Source organism: Coturnix japonica, chromosome 1 (assembly GCF_054131305.1).
Source record: "Coturnix japonica strain WE chromosome 1, WE-NBRP24, whole genome shotgun sequence".
Classification (NCBI taxonomy): domain Eukaryota; kingdom Metazoa; phylum Chordata; class Aves; order Galliformes; family Phasianidae; genus Coturnix; species Coturnix japonica.
This window is the reverse complement of record NC_140663.1, coordinates 68,381,342-68,401,664: the sequence shown is the minus strand read 5'-3', so window position 1 is coordinate 68,401,664 and position 20,323 is coordinate 68,381,342. Positions and strand designations below refer to the sequence as shown.

The 20,323-nt window shown below is 38.7% G+C and overlaps 1 long non-coding RNA gene across 2 annotated transcripts; it reads left to right on the top strand.

Moving 5' to 3' along the window:
- The first annotated feature begins 7 nt into the window (after nt 1-7).
- Nucleotides 8-19,328, top strand: LOC146762492 (uncharacterized). 2 transcript variants are annotated; one of them, XR_014936784.1, is made up of 4 exons: nt 648-769; nt 1,815-1,837; nt 2,102-2,217; nt 18,713-19,328. It is a non-coding gene; the product is annotated as an uncharacterized LOC146762492 (long non-coding RNA). The 2 variants fall into 2 exon arrangements; XR_014936783.1 differs by lacking the exons at nt 2,102-2,217; nt 18,713-19,328 and adding an exon at nt 8-136 and having other exon boundaries at nt 1,815-1,940.
- The last annotated feature ends 995 nt before the right edge of the window (nt 19,329-20,323 follow it).

Genomic DNA, 20,323 nt, shown 5'->3' with positions numbered 1-20,323 from the left:
TTTACCAGGCACTGAAGTGAAACTGACAGGCACGTAACGACCAGGATCTTCTTTCTTGCCCTTCTTGAAAATTGGAGCAACATTTGCTGGCTTCCAATCAACTGGGACATCTCCACATCCCCAAGGCTGTTGAAAAGTAATTCAGAGATCTCACAGTGACATAGAATCATAGAATCATAGAATTACCAAGGTTGGAAAAGACCTAAAAGATCAGCCAGTCCAACTGTTCACCTATTACCAATAGCTCCCACTAAACCATGTCTCTCAGCACAACATCCAGTCGTTCCTTGAACACCCTCAGGGTCGGTGACTCCACCACTTCCCTGGGCAGCCCATTCCAGTGCCTGACCACCCTTTCTGAGAAGTGATACTTCCTAATGTCCAGCCTGAATGCCCCCTGACGTAGCTTGAAACCATTCCCTCTAGTCCAGCAAGCTCTAAATATCCTGGGACAAATCCCATTGGGAAATAGATAGCTAGATAGGTAGATAAACAGATAAATAAATGGCTTTAGTCCCTTTCTGGGAGCAGCAAATCTGGAAAGGGATTACATACTGAAGGGGTTTGTTGATGATCACCACTCTGTTTTTGCATGTTAAGAGCAAAACATGTGTTGTTCTTCACTTTATTTTTTTCCGCTTTTCTAGATGGAGATGGGTGTTTTGTACCTTATGGAGAGGTCAGGGCCTGCTTTTGTAATAGATGCCATTCACATGTGTTTAAGTCTAAGGAGCAAGAAGAAAGACTGGAGAAAGGAGAACAAGCCAGGGTAGGTACAGAAGGAATGATTTGCATAAGTTCATAAAGCATATCAGCACCAATATGATGTTTTTTATAAACCCTCCATAATGCTCTGAATTGCTGGAAGCTGACAAGAAATATCTCAAGGAGGACTGTTTTATTCTTGCTATGTTTCCTATGTACCCACCCCTGCTGCTGGATACCATCAAAAGCAGGATATTGGATTAGACAGTTGTTTGGTCTGACCTGACTGCCTCTCATGTAGTGATTTCCCAAGCTGGATCTATTTTTTCACCTTGATGTGAAGTAATCACAGATCTTGTTCTCCTACTGCCTGTGCCCTGCTGTAATATATTTGATGATGTTAGTCTTGTTTCTGATTTGTTTGTATAACCATGCCCATAGTCTCATCAGCTAGGCACAAAGTAGGGCTGAGGGCAAGGAAGTCAATGTCCGCGCTGTGCTCCCACAGCAAGCAGCTCTTTGCTGCAGTAGACCAATCTTGTAGGAGTGAGAAGTCCTGATTTCCCCAGATTCATAATCAAATTTTCCTTGGCTGGGCTGCCATATGAACTGGGAGAAACGCTGTCATCTTGGGGAGAGAAAAGCAATGTACTCCCCAGTCTGATTCCTAACTTTTGTTCCTCTGTATTTTACTGTTTGCTGTAACAAATATCCTGTAATTCAAGCTCTCCATAGGCGGGGTCAATCTGTACTCAGCAGAGTTTCAGTAGATAGCAGATTTCTTTCAATTTAAAATGACAAGTGTTTAGTTTTTAACTGGCTCCTGCCATTCACTATAAATCTCACCTTTCCTCCTCCCAGGTTAAATATGTCAGCTTTGACTTTAGTCCACCCACACGTTCTGAAAACAACAGCTTTTTATTGCCTATATATAGAGAGCAGTGGAAGATCAACAGTAAGAAATGAAAGTTATTTCTGCCCAAATTTCTGCATACATTATGTTGTGTAGCCTTTCCAGCTTTATTAACTATGTCATTAATAATGACCAGGTGTGGCATTTTATTCTGGGTAGCTTTTTTGTTTGTTTATTCATTGTTTTTTTTTTTCAGCTCCATGAATGCTGGGAAAGAATGTAAGGAAGGCATTCGGTTGTGAGAATACTTTCATGCTCATACCGGTTCTGTTCCAGAAGTTGACTCATGATTAAAACCCCCAGGAAAAGGGTGCAAGCAAAATTTCACTTTTTGGGCCTGTGCAGGCAAAACACTGGAGGATTTTGGGAAGGAAGCTGATCCTCACTCCTGATCAGCTGCAGGAGTGAGAAGGATGGTGCTGATGCAGTAACTTGTTTGGGTTTTTTTTTCCTTCATTATTTTAAAACTTTTTCTCTTTGTAGCAAATGAGTTGTAAAGGTTTACAGCTTTTGGAGTTCAGTTGGAGAAAGTTGCCACAATATTGCTGCGAGCTCTGCCATACTGATAGAGAATAGAAAAACCAAGATTCCTATCCAAGGTAAACTACTTCTTGCAAAATTACTAGCTAAATGTTTCAAATTCTATTTTCTCACACCCATTTCTGTTGCAGAAAATGATCACTTTCCATTTGTAGGGTGCTGGAGGGGTGGAGGGTTCAAGGTAAACTGTGAATACCAGAGGGATATTACTTCTTTGAGGCAAACATGTTAAATGCAGTCAAAGTTCAAATTGGCATTGGTAATTCTTAAAAGTACTGGCACTGCTTTACTCACCAGTATGCTGTGAGTCAGTGTACCCATGAAAGAAGTGTTGATTTAGGCAATCAACCTCTTTAAGACTTTTCACTGTGGCATGCCATTTACTCCTCATATTTGCTCTATTTTTGTAAGGCTTAGGCAACAAAAGTTACATGTTCTCCATTCCAAAGTCCATTCCATTTTTTAATACTTTTCACTTAGATGTGACTTTTCATGCCTGGCAGTCATCCAAGTTGCATGTTAGAAGGCATTCCTGGGGAAACTTGAAATTGTAGAGTGTTAATGAATTGTTGCCTGCTACAACAAAGCAAGAGTGATTTACCACCAATTCTAAAGAGTACAGAAACAGTGAAGGCTGAAATGTCAAAAGAAATAAGGATCATTCTAAAAAAAAGTCAGTCTGTGCTCAAGTTATGTTGGTGACAGTTTGAGCTGTTTTAGTGGGAATTATTATACACGATGCACTGCTATATACTGAGTATGTCAAGCTTCTCTCCTACTGCTACTATTCATATTTTAGAGAGCTCTTATATATCATATAAAATCTTACATTATTTTCCTTAAGAAACTTCACCGAGCCTTTGCTCTGCAAGAATATATACAAGAAGTTTTACTGCAGCTAGTTGCATCTAGTTTCACATTCATTCCTCCTTCCTGATTTCTGTGCATCTTCTATCCTTTACCTGTCTGCCTGTATCTGCATCTTATCACTTGAACTCTTTGTTTGGAAGTTCTTTGAGGCAAGATCCAAATACATATCCTGCGAGCATACAGCATCTAGATCCCTGTCTGTAATTACAACTCCCTATCGATACATCCAGAATCATACAATACTTCCTAAGAATAAGGAATTCTTTGCTTAAGGATGGAATTAGGTTAGTCTGCTATAGTTAAGTCTTTCATTTTTATGTCATTGTACTTTGGGCACTTTAATATCAAAAGCTACTACTGAGTGAGGTTAGAATTATGTAAAGAGTAGCATGACATAATCAGAAAGGAATGTGCCGCTAAACAACAAAAATCTTTTTAAAATATTTTTCCATGTAGATTTTTTATTAATTATACTGTATATGTCCTGTTGAAAGTAATGTCATCTATTTAAATAAATTCCATGGAAACTACAAAACATATAATGAGCACAGTAACACACTATTTGATATAGCAAAATCACACCTAGAAAATAGTAGTTTTTTACATAGTCACAACCATTAAGTATGCATTTTCACCAGTGAAATTCACCTCTGACTTCATGGGCCAATGTAATAAAATAGGAGGAATTACGTATGGAGTAATACTTGTATAGAAATAAATACGAAAGTGGAAAATTGTTTTTTTCCCATTACAAATTGCATGTCTAATATTTTGCACTGAGCTTTGGAGTGCAAATGAAATGCAACTGTCCCTGGAAATTTCTTTTTAATATAGTCCCATTTTCTAGTTAAACATTCCAGATTAAATATACTGAGCAAGCAAAAGAGGACTTCTTTGTTTGGAGTACTGTATAACTAGAAGATTATCTGAGGACTTCCTTATCCTTATCGTGCTCTGTACCTGTAACGAATTGAGAAGGAGAGTAAAGTATCTCAAGCTATGTTTGAATTTATTTTTTTTCACCCCATCTACATGGTTTAGTGCTATTAAGATTGTTGGTCTAAGTCACAAGAGTTTTGGAGACCGGAAATACTTGATTTCAGTAGTTGAATTTGAACTTATCTGAAGTTATCAAGATGGTACATAAGTTGTGTATTCATCTGATTTTTTTTCCTTATTCAATATCAGTTTCCCTTGAAGAGTAGTTCAAACTGCTTCCTGAGCAGAACTAGACAAAACTCCTTAATCACTTCCTGCCTTCCATGAGCTCTGTGAAATTTCTTATTTTCTTTCCTTTAATCATTCCTTTCCTGCTTTCCAAATGATCGAGTTGGGAAGTAGTTCTGCAAAACTTTTCTTGTTATCATCTGCATGCTTCTCACAAACTTCTCACCCTAAAATTAGTGCATATGATATCTGACTATCATCTGATAGTGTGCTTTGAGGCTGGTGAGCCTGGGGAGCCATAACCTACAGCTCTAAATTATTATTCAACTGTTCCAAAGATGACACTTGACTCAAAACCTTAGATAAATGGCAGTGGTATGTTGCTAAATATATTGCATACAGCCCAGAACCTACTAAAATCCAATGGTTACCCCAGTTTTCAAAAGGATGTGTGAGATGCATAGAATGCTCATTGTATGGGCATTTTTACAAGTACTGTGTGTGGATATGCATATATATTTATTCTAATGGGAAGGAATTATGAATAATATTCTAGTTAATGCACTGCCTTCCAGTGGAAATTACTACTTTAAAAAATAATTATTTGTAAAAATCACCTTTTTTTCCATGCACTGTTACTGTTCCATAACATACCAATGTCTGCAAACACCTGATAGCATATCTCTATATTCTTGCTGTAGTGAAAGAAAACAGCATTTACTACTTTTATGTCTTTAGACAATGCCATATGTGCAGATATCTCAGTTCTGGAGTCAGTCTTAGTGTTGTCAATTATTTTGCTCATGTGGTTTCAAATCTTGCCTTTATTTGCTTTTGTTCTACCTCACTGGAAACAGTGAGTTGTCCACACGGAGCTGAGGATGGAGACTGGCTCTAAAAACTCTGTTCTCAGTGGAGATACATAAGCCAGATGAAAAGCAGCTTGACTTCAGTCAGGATCCAGGCTAACTTTTCTCAGCCTGGCAAGCAGAAATACCATTTTGATCAATAAGTTAGCATGCAAAGGATTGATGCACTGCTGTTGCTACGCTGGTTGTGTACTTTAGGGTCATACAAAACTGTATGGAGAAAATACTGTTAAAACTATGGAGAAAATAAAAGAATTTCCACCAACAGCACGAATGGGATCTTCTTGCAATCTCTATACATTCTTTGCACATGCAAAGCTGCAGTCCTGCGGATAGTGGGATAAGTGGCAGAGTAAGATCTGCATGGCGACACTTGTTTTCATCACCATTCCTGGAGCTGTTCTGGGGCTGTGAAGTTAACTGAACGACACATTCTCCTTTGAGATCCCAAATGAGGGGCAGAGGTAGGAGATGGAAGTTCAGTACCTCTCATACCCATCTCAAATGATTCATTTTAAAGTAGCTGGGATGTGGACATGCTGTATCAGCTAAGAACTAAGGAGCAGTCCCAAAACCACATGGAGTTTAAACATGGGTATCCAATCTTTTGGCATGCCTGGGCTGCACTGAGTGAAGAGGAATTGTCTTGGCCCACATATGTGTAGGTCACTCCAAAAGTAATACCTCCTATTTATTTCCATACAAACTACAGCACATGAGCAATGAGCACAGTAACAGTGTTTGATAGTTCAAATTCTCAGCTAGGAAACACTGTTTTTCAGCACAGTCACCACCTTTAGCTCTGCACTTTCACCAGTAATGATTGTAATAATGTGTACAAGTGACCCCCTGTTGTTGTTGCCAGTTCTGAAACACTGCTCACATCTGCAATTTGGTCTCCATAGACCTTTAGCAACTGTCAGTGTATGTCAGTGGATGCCATTTTTTCTGCATTCTAGAGGAATTCACTGACATGTCTTTGCTTAATTCACACTTCCATGACAGACACAATTTTGTCAGACCTATCTGTTGCACAGCAACAAAATTTGACAGAATATCACTGATAATGTTCATCCTCCACTGCCATCCCTCCAACATCTGCCTCCTACATCACAGATGATATAATAAAATAGGAAGGATTACTTTTGGAGCAGCCCTCATGGAATATATATTATAGTTAATGTACATATGTAACAAAACTTTTTTCAAATGTTTTTTTTGTTTTGATTTGTTTTTTGCTATAATGCAAAAAATGAGAGCAGCACAATAATAAAACTAGTAGGATATTTAACCTTGTTTTTGTGAAACTGTTGCGTCAGTTTGGATCAATGGCAGTTGTTTCAATTCTCGGTGAGTTCTCAAGATGTTTGTCAGTGATTTCTGATGAAATTTTATTTTTCCTTTGCTTCAACCTTGAAAACCATTGTTCACAAGCCAAAAAGTGATTACATTAATATGGTCTTATTGATATATGACGGATATTTCTGGAAGGTGACGGCTTATAAAAGTCTGCTTTTATAAGACATGATCATGATTGGATTTTTGAGTTGAATAATTCTGCACATTTTGTTTGAAATTTTGCAGGTAATGTATTCATTTTGACTAAAAAGAGAGTAGCAAATATACCAAAAAATTGACAATTTTTTAGCTATCTTGAAACCTGATCTCAAGTTTCTTTATCATAATGAAAAGCATGGCTGCATATTTCTTGCTGTTCACAGGACTATATTTAGCCAATGCATCTAAATCCATTAACTTACTTGCCATAACTTGAGCTGGTACTGCACTGCACACCATGTCCTTGTTTTAGCACAAAGGAGGGCCCATAGCACACCAATGTTTGGTTGGTGCTAAGGTGCTGGGCTGAGCCAAGCTGGGAGGAGCTGCCACCATGATGGCGCAGGGCACTCAGTGGGTCACAGTACAAGCTGGGCCAGGCTTCAGACATCCCACAGGCTGCAGGTGGGACATGCCTGACTTTAAAGGTCTCTCTTAAAGCTCAGACTACATTGTTGAGTTAATTTACTTGGTGATGGATTTGAAAAGACCCAAATTGCAAGGTCAGTGGGAAGTGGAAGAAATGGGATCCTTTCCCAATTTTTGTGGCCTTCTATGCTGCTGTTTTGGTTTTTTTACGTGATGTAAGGGAATGTCCCCACTGTTGCATGGCCTTCCTGAATTCCTGAAGAATTCCTGAAGGAATTCTGATATAGTTCCAGTTCAGCTGAGATAGCGATTTGGTGTTTGGTGGCATTTGTACAGCCCTATGCCAAAGTTCTGCAGCTGCTTTGTATTTAATCTCTGGAATGACATTTCCTTGAAACCAGTCTTCAGGAATACAGTGAATGAGCTGGTGGGATGGTATCCTCAATTTCATTAAAATCATATCCAGGACGTCTGTGAAGGAAAGGACTTGGAGAAAGAGAAGAAGCCAGCAGGCTATTAATGAAACAATTAGATTCTGTGCAGAATGCCACTTTTCTTGCAAGGCTAACATCAAACAGGGGAAGAAGTGATCCTTAGGTTTCTGATTTCTGTGTCCCTCTGTGCTGATTTGCAGCCATGAGAAAAGTGCCAACATCTTTGTATTATTTGGCAGGGAAAGGACTACCTTGTAACTCATCTTGTCTGGCCATGTCCTGGCACTGTATCATGACCAGGTTGATGGCAGCCTAACAGTTTTTAAAGAACATGTTGGCATTTTATGAAAAGGGAAGTTATTGCATTTCAAAGGAGGCAAAAATAAAACAGAAGGTCTACGCTTGTCAGTTTTATGGTAGAGGCAGTAAAAATTCTGGCATGTTACTTCAGCCAATTCCTGCGACAAATTAGTGTACTCAACTGATTACAAAATCAAAGATTAATTTACATAAGCATTTGTGTTGTAGTTATCCTGCTCCTACAGTGTGTTAGATACTCAAAGGAATCAACCCCATGCCCCTTACAGTTAAAATTAGTTTACAGCCTAAATTTAGATGTGTGGCAGCGAGAAAGGAGTGTGGAAAGAAAAGAAGAGCCTGGGAAGGGATGAGACCTCCTGGGTCACTGGCTCCAGTGCCTCGCTGTCTTGGGAAACCTCATTGTGTTATCTTCTTTCAGACTGCGATCCAACCTTCTGACATACCATTAGATGGTACAAAAGATGGGGTTTAATTTACAGATTTGTTCCAGTTCAGTGCAGTTTTCCTCTGTCTCCATTAGTTGGACTGGGCCCATGCTGACTCTTATCATACATTTCTGCTGGTGGCTTGGTTTTGAAATGAGATGCACCAGCTCCCTGGCACCTTGCAGGGCATGACAGAAGGGGAAGATTCAGGATAGCTCTTCTAGCAGCCAAGTGAAGTAAGAAATCAGAAAATAAAGCATTATTAGTCTTTCTGTTTCCAGACTGCTGATAGAGAAGTCAAAGCAAATGGTTTCGGGTATGACTATCCTGCGGTGCAACTTGATGTGAGAGGATGCCTTGGTGCTGGAGGCAGAGTGAACCAGGGCCAGGGTTGTTTCCCACTCTGTGGCTAGCTCATGTTCCTGTGTTGTGCATGAAAACCTTTTCTCATGCCATTCTTTGAAACCATTCAGTGAGCATCTTCACCTTCTCAGTTATACAAGAATTCGTTATGAATAGACCTGCAAAGAAGGGTTCCTCAGTGAGATCGCAGGCCTCAAAAGTGGTTGTGAATTATTTTGTTTTGTCAGTCAGAACTGTAAACTGCAACCTTATGGCTTTAAGTCCAGAGAGGCTGAGTGGAGTTCCTAGCATTATAGTATGTTTTTACTTAGGCAACGTAGCCAAAGCAAACGATGAAACCAGACTTCTTTTTGTGGTCAGAAAGAAACAAACAATTTGTTTTGATTGAAGGCTCAGCGCTGTGGAGAGGCCTAGAGTTACGAGCAGCTGCGTAGGAAGCACAGTGATACAGGGTGGTGGTTGCCAGCACCAGTTTACATCCGTTACAATGGACCCTACAGTAGATAAACATCTTGAGAGGGAGGCGTACAGCTGGGAGAGACCTGTCAACACTGACAGGAAGCACAGCTGGGACAAAGCGATCTGCTTCTCTTAATGCCAATCAAAGTTTTTGAATATTGGATGTAATTGCCTCAAGAGATATATATAATCTTCAGACTGGCAGTAATTTTCTACAAGAGTTGTGTTGCCTGTTTTGGGACGGATTGGTTCCATGGCAATACATTGGCACTGTAACACATGCAGTTACACTTTCCTGCAGCCAGAGAACTGGTATTTCTCCTACCTCCCTCAATCTAGAGGCAGATATCTCTGAGCATCCTGTTCAGATTGGATTTTCTTGTTTTCACACAGCAATTTCTTCTACATCACTTCATGTTTAGAAACCATTTCCGTTGTCATTTGTTTTTGTCCGTAGCTTTGTTCAAGGGATTTAAGTTTGCTACTTTATCTGTGGTTTTGTTTTTCTTTATTTAATAACTGTGACATGTTTTCTTTAGACATTAAAAACAAAGTCTGTTGTGTTTGGTATAGAATTCAATATAAGAAGCATGTATTGGGTATGTTCAGATTTCTTATGGGATTTTAGTCCTAAGAACTCCTCCTGGTTTATAATTCCAAAACAACTTGTTGCATTAAATGGGAATAAAGCTGCCCTTTTCAGATGAAAAGCCTGGAGTCCTGTGCAAGAAAAATGGACATCTTTAGAAATTTTTGATGACAGATATTTTGCTTAGGTAGCATGTTTCTGAAAGTTGTGCTTTAGATTTTGAGAACTCTTACTTCACTCAAGATGATACTTACATAAAAATGTTGTCTCATCATGGGGGTGGGAGAAAATTTGGTGAATATCTGGTTCTTAATGACTTTGTGCCTAATTGGGCTCACTTGTAAATGAGCTTTGCATTAAGTTGCATTAAAAATGCTTCCAGGGAATTTTGCAAAAGGAATTTCTGCTGAGCTTGTAGTTAAAGAAATTGTATTACAAAATGTGCTAACTTTTGCTTTGAAGCTCTTAACAAGAGCTAAACTGCAAATAAATGATGTTCTGAGCTTGCACTCCTGAGCTTTACCATCCACAGTTGTCCATCAGTTAGACAGCTGTTTGTCCCTGTAAATGTGTGTGATGAAATATGGCCCAAACTGGCAAGAGCAGAATATCCTGATGGGAATGGCCTCTCCGTCCACCTTGCTGCTTCAGAATACCATCAAGCTGTTCAAATAAAGATGAGCAGGAACAATGTAACAGCTGGCTAAGATGAGCATGGGAAAGAAATGTCACCATATGGTGACAGGGGATGCAGAAGTGACTTGGTGTGTTGGCATTCCTTTCTTTTCAATGTGAGGACATGTGAAAGGACTTGTCACTGACAGAAAGGCCTTCTCACATTCTATTGTGGCAGAACCTTCAGGCTCCAAATAATATCACAATCTGTGTGTTTCCAAATGTAATTGGCATACGCATGTTCTCACACTGCAGGAATTTGAGTTGGTCTTCTCACGCCACAGCTGTGGTGACTGAGATCTGGTGTTGTACTCAGGGAGAGGCTTGAGAATTTGTTTGTTTTGTATTTTCAAATACACAATTTTGGTACGTTGTTTTTGCTTTTAATATCAAATTACATGCAGGCTGAAATCCTTTTATGCATCACTAACTGAAACACATCCACAAACCTTCGAAATGAGGTTTTCTAATTTCCGTAGATTGGCTACAATAGGAGATGAGGAGACTCACCTTGCATCTTGAAGTGTACAAGCTCAAACTTTTAGTTTACTTTAAACAAAACAAATTCCAGGGAAAATGTGGAACAAGGGAAGAAAATAATAGTATGTGTAAGAAAAAAAAATGTAATGCCATGCTTTATTTTTTATAATCTGCTAGTATTTAATGTGAAGGTCCTTGTTGATAAGGGGCTTTGTGAAAAGTTGATTTTCCAGTTTAGCAAAACTTATAATAAAAACACTTGCTTGAGGTCAGCTGTAGCAAGTTTCTCTCCCTCTTTCTTTCTTTCCCTCGTTAAAATGAAAAGCAAGTCGTCCTACTTCATTCAGCCTTGAATGACCCATTTGAACCACACAGAGCTTCTCCCAGACCTAAGGCCTGACACTGACTCAACTCTGGAGGATTCTTAGTCTCTGCAATTGTGATAGCTCGTTAGGTCACAGTTAATTAGGCCCCGAAACAAGGAACACAATCCAGGGTCCCACCCCTAGATGGATGTCGAACCACTGGGATGTCAGGACTTGTGGGATGTTTTAATCAGTCCCTCCTGAAGTGCAGCTTCACTTTATCTCACAGGTGTATTGAGCCAAATTGTGAAAAAGGATTGTTCCCTTGGTGATAGAATGCAAACACATCATCCAATGATTATATAAAGTAGAACTTTGCTGAGTAATATTAAGATGTTGTCTTAGAGTGCACCTGGACACATAGATGGGGTCACATGATCAAATTCACTCTTTGTGGAATAACTTCTCCAGATGGCCATAAATTGACCACTTGATTACAATGGTAAGGAGGTATATTTTTTTTTTCAGGAATAATTGTCATTAATTTTACTCAAATATGTATCACTGTTCAGTCTAGTCCTTCTCATTGCTAGTGGAATAGTTTCGAAAAAAGAAGGTAGAAAAGGAAGTTTATCAAGCAATTGGTCCAACCCTTAGCATTAGAAATAATGTCACAGAGCTTGCAAATCAGGCAAGACAGCATTTTTATGGTCTCAAAAGGTCTGAACAGTCTGTTCTGTGCATGTTTGCAAAAAGCTCTGCCCATCTTCCTAATGAAGCAATGGTGCTGAGGTAGTTGTGTTGCACTCACATCCTTCGTTCTAGATGCTCTGGATATGATCACGTGGGTTTGATACTGTGCCCGAGAAGGTATGAGCTCATACCCTGACCTCATACCATCTGTTCAACAGATGGATTTGTAGGGTGGGGATAATGGTTAAAAACCTGACTCCACTTATATCAGTGGTATCAAGATTTTTACCCATGATTGGAAGGGGAAAAAAAACTGTCCAAAGATAGGTTTCATAAAACTCTGCTGGAAAAAGCTTCAGAGAATCCCTTACTGTTCTGTCATTTGGCTGATAGTTATTTGTGCTTGGCCCTAGGACAGTGTGTTTGATCTTTATGTCTAAGCTTATATATTTGTTGGTACAGATTGATAAAATAGTGACATGCATATGGCTGTTGAAAGATACGGAAGAAATACAGCTCATGTCTTATGAAACTGTGGATATTATTGACATAGATGGCATTGATCAGAATCCTGTTTGTACATGTCTGTTCTTTAATAAGCACAGATATAAATCACGCTTATTGATACGTTTAGATGTTCTGTTTTGCTGCACTAGCTCAGACATTTAGATTATTTTCTTGTCAGCTGAACTCCCAACAACACATAAATCATCCCTGGACTTCTTTAACCCACAGAGTATCATTGTTCTACACTCACTGAAATGTTAAATGTAGTCTGTGGACTGGGATATGCCTGGTGGGGCACTGCTCAGTTTCCAGCCTAAAATCCGGCAATGGCTTCTAAAATACAGACCTCCATAGATTAAATCCAGCTGTTGCACAGGTGCACTGAGGCTATGCAGCAAGGAAGTTTACCCACTTAAAAACTTCTGTCTATGTGCGTCATTAAACCAAGATATTTTTGGTTTTCAAATATATACTTTTTTGTTTTTTTTATTAGGCAAACCAAGTGGTCTTCATTAAAGCCACAGACAGCAGAACAGTATCATTTCGATTCATCTTGGTAATTGCAGACAAACCCAAGTATTATAGTACTCTGACTTCTTCCCATCCTGCTGATTGAGTCATTCGTATCACTGGGGTAGAAACCTGCAAAATCTTGTTTGTCTAATTTAACACTTCAACATCCTACACTAAAATGGTTTCTAGGAAGTTTCATTTTGATTGGAGCGCTTTTCCACCCGTAATCTATGACGTGTGATTTTCCAACACTGCAAACATGGCCCTCCTCTATAACTCAGTTGTTAAAAGAGACATGGGTTAATATGCATTGGAATACAGCACTACAGAATATATCATTGAGCACGGAAATGCTCAAGAAATCCAGGTAGCTACAGTCAACATTGCTTCTTGCTGACTCTGGCTGGAGGTATGGCTGATAAGCAAGAGGAAGGAAAAGCCAACTGACGCCCATATCTTTAGTAAACTCTATTCCAGCATGTGGAGCAGCAGTGGAGAATGTAGCCAAAAGTGTTGGGATAACCCTAAACTTTGCCATAACCTTTCCTAGCCTGAGGACAAAATTTGCCTCATGCAATGACTGTTTCTCACATTGTAGTTATGTTCTGGTGGCATAAAGCCAAGCACATCCATAATGAAGAAAGGATGCTATTTTAGAACAATGCCTTCTATTTTATTATGTTGGTCTTCGAAGTCAGAGGTGGATGTTGGTGGCATGGCAGATGAGGATGAACCTTCCCACCAATACTCCATAACATTTTGTTGCAGTGTGACAGATAGCAGCAGAGGAGCTGCTGTCTGTCATGGTGTCTGTCATGGAAGTGTGAATTAAGCAAAGACATGTCAGTGAATTCCTCTAGAATGCAGAAAAAATGGCATCCACTGACATACACTGACAGTTGCTAAAGGTCTATGGAGACCAAATTGCAGATGTGAGCAGTGTTTCAGAACTGGCAACAACAACAAGGGGTCTCCTGTGCACGTTATTACAATCATTACTGGTGAAAATGCAGAGCTAAAGGTGGTGACTGCGCTGAAAAACAGTGTTTCCTAGCTGAGAATTTGAACTATCAAACACTGTTACTGTGCTCATTGCTCATGTGCTGTAGTTTGTATGGAAATAAATAGGAGGTATTACTTTTGGAGTGACCTACACATATGTGGGCCAAGACAATTCCTCTTCACTCAGTGCAGCCCAGGCATGCCAAAAGGTTGGATACCCATGTTTAAACTCCATGTGGTTTTGGGACTGCTCCTTAGTTCTTAGCTGATACAGCATGTCCACATCCCGGCTACTTTAAAATGAATCATTTGAGATGGGTATGAGAGGTACTGAACTTCCAGCTCCTACCTCTGCCCCTCATTTGGGATCTCAAAGGAGGATGTGTCATTCAGTTAACTTCACAGCCCCAGAACAGCTCCAGGAATGGTGATGAAAACAAGTGTCACCATGCAGATCTTACTCTGCCACTTATCCCACTATCCGCAGGACTGCAGCTTTGCACGTGCAAAGAATGTATAGAGATTGCAAGAAGATCCCATTCGTGCTGTTGGTGGAAATTCTTTTATTTTCTCCACAGTTTTAATTGACACAGTATGACCCTAAAGTACACAACCAGCGTAGCAACAGCAGTTCATCAATCCTTTGCATGCTAACTTATTGATCAAAATGGTATTTCTGCTTGCCAGGCTGAGAAAAGTTAGCCTGGATCCTGACTGAAGTCAAGCTGCTTTTCATCTGGCTTATGTATCTCCACTGAGAACAGAGATTTTTAGAGCCAGCCTTGTAGACAACTCACTGTTTCCAGTGAGGTAGAACAAAAGCAAATAAAGGCAAGATTTGAACCCGCAGTAGCAAAGTACTTGACAGTGATGCTGAAACTATGTAGAACATCAGAAATACCATCATAATGGAAAAATTCCATGTAATAACCCTTACTGATAAGTATATACGTGGCTTAATCACAAATCATTTTTTTTCATTCATGTTTTTCACCCTTCTATAATGATCAAGTAATTAAAAAATCAACTGATCAGTGACCAGCAACCAATGTTGTCTGATTTTGTTGGCTGACAAAATGTTGGCTAGTCATAAAAAACAGTTTCCAGACAAATCTGGTAGTCCTTGGAAAGGCAGTAATGCTTGATATTTCTTTTGTGAATCAACCCAACCAACTTTTACCTAAATACCAGTCTTCCAAGAATTCTTCTCTTCTGTCCCCATGTAGGTTTTGATTGTTTTCTCCTCTGAGGCAATTAAGCCTATAATTTGTTAGATGATTTCAAGAAAAAATGTTAAATCTTAGTACCTGAGCCCCACAGGTAGAGTCAGCAAATAGTGCTGGATTTGAGAGTTGGGACTCAGCTGTTTTTGGTTCTGCTCAGGATCAAACAATCTAATAGTAACAGCATAATCCACAAGGGCATCTCTATTAACTTAAATAGACCCATATTCATATTTTTCAGTTCATGAGATCTCCCTGTTCCTACAGAGGTTTGCAGACAACCTGTGCGTCATTGGTCTCTCTGACTGTCCTCTCACCTACAGAAGTCAGGTGTTTTTTCTGTGTCATTTTTCAGTGTGGGTAATTTGAGGGTATTGCTTTATATGTGCTTTCTTTACACCCTTTTATTTACTGACTCTCTGAAAAACTTGCTTTCCTGTTGTAACATGTGCCCCTTCTGTCAGTTCTTTTGTTTCTGTTGTAACACTTCTCTATGATTTTCTTTGAGTAGATAGTTGAATTTTTTATATCATCCAAACTACCAGCATCTTTTTGAAGAGCTGAATTTTGATCCAGTTCCACAACTGGCAATTCAATACTAACAATATGAAATAAAATGAGTCAATGAAAACTACTGCAGCAACATGTTAGGCTTTTTTCGTTCTTGTGCATAGGTTGCTCTGAAAATAATGCCTCCTATTTATTTCCCAGGCAACTACAACAAAGAGCACAATAACATTATTTGATAGAGCAAATTCTCAGCTACAAAACACTGTTTTTGAACACGGTCCCCACCTTCAGCTCTGCATTTTCACAGTGATGAACAGGAGCCTGAGTTCTACACTCATAACATCCTGCATCAGTGGAGGTGACACACTGTTGCTGTTGACACCGCTGAAACACACCACCCAACACCTCACTGTGCTCATATCCATTGTTTAGTCTTCATAGACATTCAGCAAGTGTCAATGGATGTCAGTAGATGTTGCTTTTTCTGCATGGAGGAATTCAGTGACACACCTTTGCTTCATTCACACTGTCATGTCAGACACCATTTAGTCACACTGCCACTCTGTTGCCATCTGTTGCTCAGTAACAAAACACGACGGAGTATAGGTGGAAAGGTTCATCCTCTACTGCCATCCCACCAAACCGCCTCTGACATTGTGGGCTATATAATGAAATAGGAGAGATAACTTTTGGAGCAACCCTCATAGGTTATACACTATAATTAATGTATAACAGTATTAAAACATTTAACTTGTTGTTGTTGTTGTTAAAACATAGAAAAGGAGAACAGCAAAAACATAAAAATTGTGAGATATTTAACTTTGTTTTTGTGAAACTAGTGATGGCAGTGGTCTCAGTTCTTAATGAGTTCTCAAGATGTTCATCAGAGATTTTTAATGAAATGTTATTTTTACTTTGCTTCAACCTTGAAAACAGTTGTTCACAATTGTATGCACTGCTAAAAAGTGATGACATGAATAAGGTGTTATTGTTAAATGAGGGATATTTCTGGTAAGAGTGCTTATAAAAGTCTGGTGGAAAGATGACCAATTTGACAGACTATCCCTGTGCTACCATCTGTGTCACAGCAACAAAAGGTACTGGATTATTGGCAGGAAGGTACAGTCTATACTCCCATACCACCAACATCCACCTCTGACATCATGGGTCAACATAATAAAATAGTACACATTACTTTTGGAGCAGCCCTCATATAAATGATCTTTAAAAAAACAAACAAACAAACAAAAAAAAAACTAAGAGTTTTGTTGCCTGAGTCAAGTAATCACAGAACTGTGAAGCTGATAGACATCCTATAATACATGTTTCCAACCTAGAACAGGATCAGTCCTAAACTTTATTGAAGCTTTATGAAGCCTCTCACATTTTTGGTGGTGGAAATTGTGCGATTTCCCTACTCATTTCCATCCCAGTGGTTCACTACTGTTAGTATGTATTTGTTTTCTAAACTTATTTAATTACAGTCCTTGGCCCAATCACTACTCTCGTGTGAGGACTGGAGTTCCCTTTCTAACACTGTTACTTACTGTTATAGAAAACAAACAATTCTGAATAAGACCTAACCTAAAGTAAAAATAAATAAATAAATCTGGTGCTTAAAATTTCAAAACATGAGGGTTTTTTCTTTAACACATGATTTTTTACTTGCTGGCTTTACTTCAAAGCATTATGGAGAATGCTGTCTTTATGGTGTGTCAGAAATCTAGTCCCAATTTGGATATGCAATTAATCATAAAAGACAGACCACTATCACAAGACTAGAAGCCTCACATCTGCACCAGTATGGTTTCAGAAAAAAAGTTAAGCAATCAGATTCTTATCTAAACCAAGTGATTTGAGGCTTACCCATCACTTGCTAGTAATCTAGGTTTCAACTTCAGAGACTTAAGTTTAAATCCTGGTTTAGGTAATGGTGAAAATGAGCTTGGTGGTTTGCATGCTAGTGGACCTCTGTTAACACTGAAAAAACACACTGCAGTCCAACCCAATGAAAAACTTTTGCTTGAAAGAAAGCCTGGACTGCAATACCAGAGGTCATTATGAACTGAAAAAGAACTATCATGGCATAGCAACATGAAGAATTTTGCACAGCACCTGAGAAGTCTAGCAACCATCAATAGAAACCATCTGCTACCTCAAAAGGAATGTATGTATTGCTTGTCTAAACTCAAACATTTTTTACTTTGTAATTCCACATATTGTTCCCAAAAAAATCTAATGAGAATCTAGTAGTGAGCAATAATGACAAGAGAAAATGATTTCAGACACTGTACTTTAAATTGTTAGCATTATGTTTTACCATCACCCCACAAAACACAGCTATTAAGGAAATAGTTTGATGTTTTGTTTTGTTTTTTTTTAAAAAAAAAAGCTTCTGTGTGCATGTGTATTAGAAAGATTGATATTGTTGGCCCCAACAGAAATACAGAAATGGCACCCACTGACATTCATCAATGCTTGCTGAATGTTCATGGAGATTAAACAGTGGGTGTGAGCACACTAAGCTCGTGGGTGTTGTGTTTCAGCAGTGTCAACAGCAACAGTAGGTCAACTTCACTGGTGCAAGTTTCTACAAGCACAGCATGTAGGTTCCTGTTCATCGCTGGTGAACATGGAAAGCTAACGACAATGACTATGTTGTAGCTAATAATTTGCTCTATCAAATACTGTTATTGAGCTCATTAAATGTGTTGTAGTTTCCATGAAAATAAATGGGAGGCATTATTTCTGCGGTAACCTACACAGTTTATTTTACTTAATCTTTGTTAATCTTCTTTGTTAAAGATATGGCATCTTCTGCATCCTGGGGCTTCTCTTTGCATCTTCAACAGCACCTTTGCACAAGTCAGTTAGGGGATGCTGACTAGTATTAACAGTGTCCTGCAACTACTTTCCATGTTTTAACCCCAAAACAGTAGTTTGTTTTGCATACTGGAATGAATAGGTGTTCCCACTTCCCTTATTCTTGTTTCTTGAAAGTTGAAATGTTAATTGGATATAGGTACAGAGAAATAATTGATGACATGAGAAGATATAAGTACTGGAAATGATGGCTCCAATAGTTGAGATTCACTCAGATAATAAAAGAGTCACCTCTCATTCATGCGCTATTGTGGTAAAGATCAAAGTTTCACTGTTTTTAAATTCTTCGCACAAACACCATGATGCATCAGAATATGTCTAAAAATAATTCTCCCCACAGCGGATATGTCCACAAACCCCGCACAAAACCACTTATGCCTCTCAAACCCAACTACAGTGCTATGAAACTGTGGGTGGGTGAGTGGCCTTGATCAAGATAAACTTCAATCAACATTTAAATAAGGATGAGAAAAATAGATCTTATAAAAAGCAAGTTCCAGAAGGGAAGCAGAGAGCTGAATGTGCCACCACGGCTCCTTCTCAGATCTGTGCTATGATTTCAGGCTGATGTGACACATTTCTCTGACCTTCTCTTTTCGCTAGCTGCTGAAAGTGCTTTCTCACTTTTTAGCACCAATGTTTGACTTTCTAAGAACTATTAAAAGTGCCTCTCATCTGAGCTGAGCAGTTTTATACAAAAAATAATTCACCTAAATTAGTGCCTTGAAGTAATAAGACGTACTAGTTTTGCTGTGGTCAGATTTACTGGGAGCTAGGAAAAATGAGACTGGCAAATGATATTTGCAGCTGGATGCAGTGGAGAGAAAATGATAAAGTCATAGAATAATAAAAGCATTGCAATGTCATATAAATGATGTTCTACTATGTAACAGGCTGGTTTTTTTACATTTATATTTTTGCTTTTTAATAAAGAACTTCCAATGGCTGTTGATCTGAAAAAGAAATCTTTGCTGTTTAGTTGGTACTACCAGACTACACTGTCCTCTTAGTTCACAGAAGCATAGTGAGGTTTGGTGCTTGGGTATATCACATTACTGAAAACAGGAAGGTTACTCCTTGCAAATGAATAATCTTTGATCCTTTCTGGAAAGAAAAAATAATGCTGGTTTTAGTGGATACTTTTTATGGCTTTTTATGCCAACTTACTAAATGTAGATCCTCATTGGAGCTGCAGAATGCCAGGCATACGTCCTCCTGCTATTTTCTCACACCAAAAACTGAATAAAAGCCCAGTATTTCTGGGCTTTCATTGAAGTTCGCTCCTGGCCCTCTTCTTGGGTCCTGAAAATTTTTATAGTTAGTTCATTGCTGGGGGGAAAAAAAAAAAAAAGAGTTATCATGACTTAAATGAGGGAGTAGTCTGATTGTACAACCAGTAAAGCTACCACTTGGATTGAACTGAGATAGCTTCATTCACAATATTCACCCGCTTTCAGAAACTGCATCTTCTGTCCAGGTGGAGAGTTAGGGGGTATTGTTGCAGTACCTTTTTCAAAAGTAACCAAAAAAACCCCAAACCAAACCAAACCAACCAACAAACAAACAAAAACAGCACAAGCAAATCAAAGCAAAAAAGGTTTAAATGTGAATTCAGCAAATTCAGCAAACCAGCGAACAGAGTCTGAAAAATAGAAAATATATTTTTTCTGGCTTGGTTTTTTGAAGTAGTTTCTATATTTTAGGTATAAAATAGTAAGTGTTATATGGATTTTATTTTGCTTTAATCCTTGAGTGAATAATCCTGAAATACATTTTCAGCTAAATCCCCTGTGACCAGAAATATTCCTTTAAACTCTAGGGATTCAGCCAGCTATAGTGATGTGTTTGTGCCAACCAGCCAGATGTATTTAAACAAAAGAAAATTCTACTGTAAGTAAAATAAATTCAAGGCTCTTTACCATAAAGTTTAAAAAATAAAGCTAAAAAGACT